Below are 7537 nucleotides of genomic sequence, written 5' to 3'. Positions count from 1 at the left end.
ACTTGCATCACCCCCCTGCCCAGTCACCATGACACGTCATCTGCCTGCGTGGCCTCCTGCCACTATACCGCTGAGTCACCCTGCCACGTGCCCTACCACTGTGTCACCTGTCGTACTACCACGTCACCTCCGTATGTGATGACGTCATCATGCTGACATCATCCTACCACGTCATCTTGTTGACGTCATCGCTGACGTCACCCGCCATACAAAGTCCCGTCATGCTGACGTCATGATCAGTTTTTAGCGCGAAGGACGAAAATCGCACTCCAGAGCCCCGGAATTAGTTTCTGAGGCAGTTTTTGATGAGTGATTTGCGCGCAAATCGCTCATCGCTGGATCAAATAGGCCGAAATGGGGAATCTTTGGGGAATCTTTTCATCATGCAGCCCCCAGCAAGCCCGAAAGGCGCCAAATGACCCATTTTTCTTCGCGAAGCTTGCCGAAAGGAGCAGAAGACAGGTTTGAGGAAGACAGAGAGCCGAGCATCGGCCATTAATGTTGATTTAACACACAGCACATCAAAGCAGCAGCCCGGTTTATTGTCAGAGAGTATCAGAGAAGGATCAGTCAAGATTTTTTAGGGGCTCGAAGCACCTGAGCATTAATGAACCCCCTCAGCAAAGTCAAATTAAGAGGCGTAAGGCCATCCTTGCCCTCAAATCACAGTTAAAGCTTTAAATGCAGATAGACAGCAAAGAAGCAGAAACCCATACACATTTATTGCAGAAAAAACTGCACCAAGCCAGCGAGGACTACATCATTTACTCAGTTTTGATACGGCCGCCCTCAACGTAGCCCGAGATATTTTCATGCATTTATTTCTAATAGAATTAGGTCAATTAATCATTTTTTATGACCTGTTTTAGGTCAAGATGTAATGAAAGTAGTTGTAGAGAGTTTTTCCCTATATATACCGCTCTCTACATTGTTTCAAGTGTTGGTCAATTGAGAATTTTCACTAGAGACTCGCATTGTATACCTGAGGTTTTTCTATAACCAAAGATTGCTGAAAGCTTGGAGAGCAAACTGCCTATTGTAAATGAATATTTTGAAGATATGAAGATGGAATTCTTGTGCTGCAGCCTGAAACAATAAGTTCATCTTACCTCTGTTTTATTGTTTACCACTATCTAAGTAGCAGAAATAAAGAATAGCTTAGAATTTGTTTAAATACAGTCTATGCTCATTTTCTGCTGTTTCCTTATGTTTTCCTCTGAATGAATTGGTTATGAATATGAATTCCTCCTGGCTCATATTTACCCTGATTCACCTGTGTATGCCAATTATCTAAGGATTCTTAAATGCCCCTAGGTAGAGCTCTGTTACCTACATTTGTTAAGATAATTGAGAGATTCTTAACTCCCTCTCGTTACTTAGCATTCTTTCCATCATTTAAACCTGAAACATTGTTTCATGCGCAGCTATCTTGCTCCATTTTCCCTTATTGTGACCAAGGAAATGCACCAGCAGTCCTCCTCCTCGACTCCACGCCCAATGGTTTGAAACACTCAGACTGTGCTATGCCTCTCTACCTGAAACATCAATTTTCCCACCAAAACAGAACAAAAAACCCCTGAACTCAATAGCTAGCCTAAGATCAATTTCAACAAAGCTAAATCCCAAAGAGAGAGCCCTCTCTGATTGCAGGTGGGCTAGAACCTGCAATCCAAAGTTGGTTTGTGGTTACCTCGGCCGTATCCCTTACTCCAACCTGGGGACAACCTGAGTGATAACATAATGGCGACTCCACTGGGGAACATCCTCAGTTAATTTCACAAAGAAGGTTGGAAAGATCCCCTAAAAAGGTCAATTTTCTAAATTGTTGTATATTTCTTAAAACTATAGATGAAGCCTGAATGTCAGCCAGGAAGCCTTTGAAACTGTTTCTGTTTTACATTAGCAGAAGTAAATAAAAGCTGCTTCAGTCAATCTTCATGCTAGTTTTAAGATATACACAACCATTCCAAAATCTGATCTGTCCCTTGTTAATTACAAAAATATTCCCATAAAAATACCCAAAAAACAATTCGGAAGCTGGCTCCCAAGAAGAATCCATGATATACAAGGTCAAATCCCGATCCAAACCCTCCATCTGTTTTTGAAAACCTTAACATAATCTCAAAAATCCTTAGGAAGCAAGAAAGACAGGAAAATTTCGCTGATAAAACTCCTGAAATAGCTTACCCCAGCTGTATTCCGACTCCTGTCAAGGTTTTGTTTCGTTCGGCCCCTGTTTCCCCTAGTTCATCATCTACACCTCGAACTCCTCCTTCCACACCTTCATTCACTGCACATACTACCACTACTGTTGTTTCCAGCGTTCCAGTTACTCCTGTGATCCCCGTTACTCCAGTTGTTCCATTTATCCCCGTTGTCCCACTTATCCCTGCCAATATGGCTAATAGATATGCACCCCTGCAATTACCTGCTAATGCTGGGGCTTTACCTCAAGAGTACCAATCTAAAATCACATATTTTGATAGTACTGGCCCTTTTACTGCCATTCAGCATACCAAAAAGATGCAAGACTATTTTGAAAACTACGAAATAGATGATGATAGCGTGAGAATGAGAATTTTTGTTCAGAGTCTAACAGGTGATGTGAGAACTTGGTTCAGATCACTCGCTGCAAATTCCATAACCACCCCAGATGAGCTTTACCAATCCTTTACCAACAGATGGGAGAAAAAGAAAGACCCCTTGCACATACTAGCTGAATATGATACGATTAAACGAGGTCCTCAAGAGACTGTTTTGGAGTACTGTGCAAGATTCAATAATGTTTACAACGCAATACCACAGAACCTAAGACCTCCCCCTGATCTGGCCTTGTACAAATTTCCAGATGGTTTTGACCCTGATATGGCATATCAGTTAAAAGAAGGAGCTCCTCAGACCCTTGCCGCCATGCAAAACGTTGCTGTCAATGTTGAGGCTAACTTAATTGCCAAGAGAAATAGAGCTAGAATGGAAAGGAGAACCACCTTTAAGGAAGAACCCTCAGCCTTTGATCAAAAGCTTGATGCTATTATCAATGGCCTACAAAGGCTAGGAGAAAGAGTAGAAAATGTTGAGAGAAAAGCATCATGGGAAGGACAACAGTCCAATACCATAAGGAATCCAAATTTTAGGAAAACGCAGAACACAAATGCTGGTAGGTCTACCCAAGACCATGACATAAGACCCCCTTTTCAAGATAACTATGTTGAAAGATCTACTTCTAGTGAACCCATAGAGGACACTCACATGAACCTGATGGATCTAAAGGGTGAGCACCAAACTGTCCTGTCCCAAGAAGACCAAAATGAACTCGATTACAATAAGTTTCAAACTAAATCTGGTGAGTCTTTTGATTTTAAACAAGGATATGATACTGCTGTGTATGAAGTACACAAACAATATAAGCTGAGAACTAGGACCATTGACATTTCGGAACCTAGTAAAACAAAGGATGGCACACAGCCCAACAAGACCAAAGGCAAGGTTGTCATAACAGAACGCGCTGATACAAATGTTCCAAACCCGCATCAAGTGACTGTAGAAGACATAACAGAAATACAGCCTTCCAAAGATCAGCCTTTGCCACCTTCTCCCTCGAAACAAAGCTTGAACATTGTTCCAAAAAACTTTCCTGAAACTAAAAAACCGCAAGCTATCAGTCCTCATAACGCTGATAAACAAGAGCAAATCGCAAATAATTTAAATGAAAAGGAAAAAACTGCCTTTATCAACACCAAGACTCCATTGGAAAAACCATTTAATTTAGAGGCAAAAATATCTAAGTTGAAAATATCCATCCCCCTCTCAGAACTTTCCAAACATGATGTATATAGGCAACAAATTCAAAGGTCACTTCAAATCCCAGAAAACAAGGACGATGTAAATGTTTTGGATGATTCCCCTGAACTGCTGTTTGGTCCAGAAGTTAATGGAAAGTCAACATATGGACCTATTCCACCCTTCTACGTCAGTTTGCATATACATGAAAAAGTTTTGCACAATGCTATGTTTGACTCAGGGGCATCGCACAATCTAATGCCCAAAGCAGTTATGGAAAAATTGAACCTTGACGTTACAAGACCTTACAAAGACTTGTACTCATTTGACTCAAGTCAAGTGAAATGTCTAGGCCTCATCAAAGATCTGTGTGTCTCCTTAGTTCAATATCCAAATAAGACCATCCTCATGGATGTGGTAGTTGCTGACATTCCACCAAACTACGGTATGCTCCTATCAAGATCATGGGGAGAAAAGCTTCAGGGATCCCTTCAATTAGACCTTTCCTATGCCACCATTTTAGTCTTTGGGCAACCAAAGAGACTGTATAGAGAAACGCTCATGAAATATGTGGTAAGTAGTGAGAGCAAGCTTGAAAATTTTCCCATTTATTCAATCCATTCTGATATGGATTCCTTTATTTTGTTTAATGATGATACAAATTCTCCAATTGATAATGAGCCCTTCACTCCAGAGCAACAAGCACACATCAATGAAGAATCAGTTGCACACACTGATAAGACTGTCACAACAGTTATTGCAACCAGCATGCAAAAAGAACCTCCCCAAATAGAAATTTCAAAACTGCCCAATCCTAAGTTGATTAACACTTTAGGCATCAACCACAAGCAAGAAATCACATGGTATTTAGAATTTGATGGCTCTGTTAACAAGTTAGGAGTCGGGGCAGGTGTCTGGATTCACAGCACATGTAAAAATCATGCAGAAGGCCATGCCTACAGACTGAATTTTAAATGCACAAATAACATGGCAGAGTATGAGGCTCTGCTGTTAGGCCTTAAACTGCTCAAAGCACTAGGAGCTGCTAAAGTGTCTATTTTAGGAGACTCTGATTTAATCATACAACAAATGAAAGGTAATTTTGTTACCAACGACAATAGAATGAGAGCCTATAGGACTGCTGCCACTAATATACTCAATGCATTCACTGAATTCAAGCTTGACAAAATTTCAAGAGAACATAACATTCATGCACACAGCCTAGCCACCTTTGCTAGTACATGCAAGCTTCCTTTTGACCCAAACCATCACTTCACAGCTGAAATAAAACATAGGCCCGCTGTCCCAAATAACATCATAGATTGGCAGGTGTTCGAAAATGACGTCCAGATTAATAATTTCCTTACCCTTGAGCATGAATTTTCAAATATCAACATTGACTTGGATGCTATGACAGATTCGGAATAGCAAACAAAAGAAGATCAGCAAGCTATAACAGCTGCAACAACCAAACAAATCCTGAAACCAACTATTTTTGACAAAGAAAACATAGAACAACTGAAACAAATGCATTTGGAAGACATTGCCAAAGAAGAGGTAGAGATCATTGACTTAAAGGATAACTTTCTTCCTGCTGGCCTAACCCCATTAGAAGACATGTTTGATGCCAATGACGTTCCTAGAAAGCCAAAATAGCAACCCATTAACACTGATATAGAGGAACACAACATTGGGACGACAAAAAATCCAAAAATGATCAAACTATCCAAAAATTTACCACCTGATCAAAAGCCCAAGTACATTGACCTATTCAAAGAATTCCAGGATGTATTTGCTTGGAGCTATGAGGATTTGAAATCCTATGACACCTCGGTGATCCAGCACACAATCCCCTTAAAACCAAACCAGAAACCCTTCAAACAGAAACTTAGAAGAATTAACCCTATGCTTCTTCCACCGATTGAGAAGGAAGTAAAGAGGATGTTTGAAGTAGGCATCATAGCACCCATCAGATTTTCTGAATGGGTGTCCAATCTTGTTCCTACGAGAAAAAAGACAGGTGAAATCAGACTTTGTGTAGATCTCAGAAATTTAAACCAAGTCTCCCTAAAAGACCATTACCCTTTGCCTAAAATGGACCACATCTTGCAGAGAGTAGTGGGGTCATCTAGAATCTCTTTGCTAGATGGTTTTTCAGGTTTCAACCAAATACTTGTTCACCCGGACGACCAAGACAAAACAACTTTTACCACACCCTGGGGAACATTTAAGTATGTGAAGATGCCATTTGGTCTTAAAAACGCTGGTGCAACTTTTCAACGAGCAATGGACATTGCATTTGCCAAAGAAATACATGACTTCCTAGTTGTTTATCTTGATAACTTGACCCCATTTTCCAAATCTGATGAAGGACACCTTAAGCATCTTAGGCAAATTTTTATGACACGTAGGAAGTATGGCATTTCGTTGAATCCCAAGAAATCGCTATTTGGCCTCGAAGAAGGCAAGTTACTTGGCCACATTATATCAAAAGATGGGATCAAAACTGACCCTGAAAGAATCCAAGCCATCCTCCAAATTCCATATCCAAGAAACATAAAAGAGCTACAAGCATTCCTTGGGAAAATCAACTTCCTAAGAAGATTTATCCCAAATCTAGCTGAATTAATAAGACTGTTAAGCAACATGTTAAAAAAGGATGCCAAGGTAAGATGGTCCCTGGAAACCAAGCAAGCATTCGAAAGTATCAAATCGGCATTGACACAAACCCCTGTACTCACCAGTCCATAATTTGACAAAGATTTTATCATATTTTCATTTGCATTTGATCACACAATAGCCGCTGTCCTTTTGCAAAAGGATGAACAGGGAGCTGAAAAGCCAATTGCTTTTTTCAGCTGAGCCTTAAGAGACGCCCCTTTGAAGTACCCAATCATGGAAAAACAGGCCTACGCACTTGTTAAGGCCATCAAGGATTTCAGAGTGTACATTTTATGTTCACATGTGATTGCCTATGTCCCACACGCTGCTGTAAAAGACATATTGACCCAAGAGGGATTAGAAGGCAAAAGAGGCAAGTGGATTGCAAGCATCCTTGAGTATGATATAGAAATAAAACCAATCAAGCTGATAAAGGGACAAGGTTTAGCTAAATTGATGCCTGAAACAAACTTTCAAGCCCTAGACATAAACCAGCTAGACAATGAACCGGAGCTGGCGACTCCACAGATCAGTGAAATATTTCTCCAATGCCCTTGGTACACTGATATTTTCTTTGTATTGTTAAACCTGTGTGGTCCCCGAGGATTGTCCAGAACCAAGAAAAGATTTTTGAAAATGAAGGCTTTAAAGTTTTGTGTTATAGATGGTGCATTATTTTGGAGAAATCATGAAGGTATATTGCTTAATTGTTTAACCATGAATGAAACTAACAATGTCATGAAAGAATTCCATGCAGGTGACTGTGGAGGACATCTATATTGGAAGTCCACAGCTGATAAAATTCTAAGGGCTGGTTTCTATTGGCCCTCTCTTTTTGCAGATGTAAAGAAGTTTTCCATGTCATGTCACAAATGCCAAATCTTTGAGGGCAAGAGAAAGCTGTTACCCCTACCCCTTAAACCCATCTCAACCAAACAACCTTTTCAACAATGGGGTCTTGACTTCATTGGAGAAATCCATCCCTCTTCCTCAGGCCATCACAAATGGATCCTAACAGCCACTGACTATTTCACTAAGTGGGTTGAAGCCATTCCCTACAGACAAGCCAATGACACCATTATTATCCAATTCCTTG

The sequence above is a fragment of the Pinus tabuliformis genome, chromosome 8 (genome assembly GCF_031772625.1).
Source record: "Pinus tabuliformis cultivar Carrire ecotype Pingquan chromosome 8, CPIR1, whole genome shotgun sequence".
In the NCBI taxonomy this organism is placed as follows: domain Eukaryota; kingdom Viridiplantae; phylum Streptophyta; class Pinopsida; order Pinales; family Pinaceae; genus Pinus; species Pinus tabuliformis.
The sequence above is the reverse complement of the archived record's forward strand: the minus strand, read 5'-3'. Positions refer to the sequence as shown.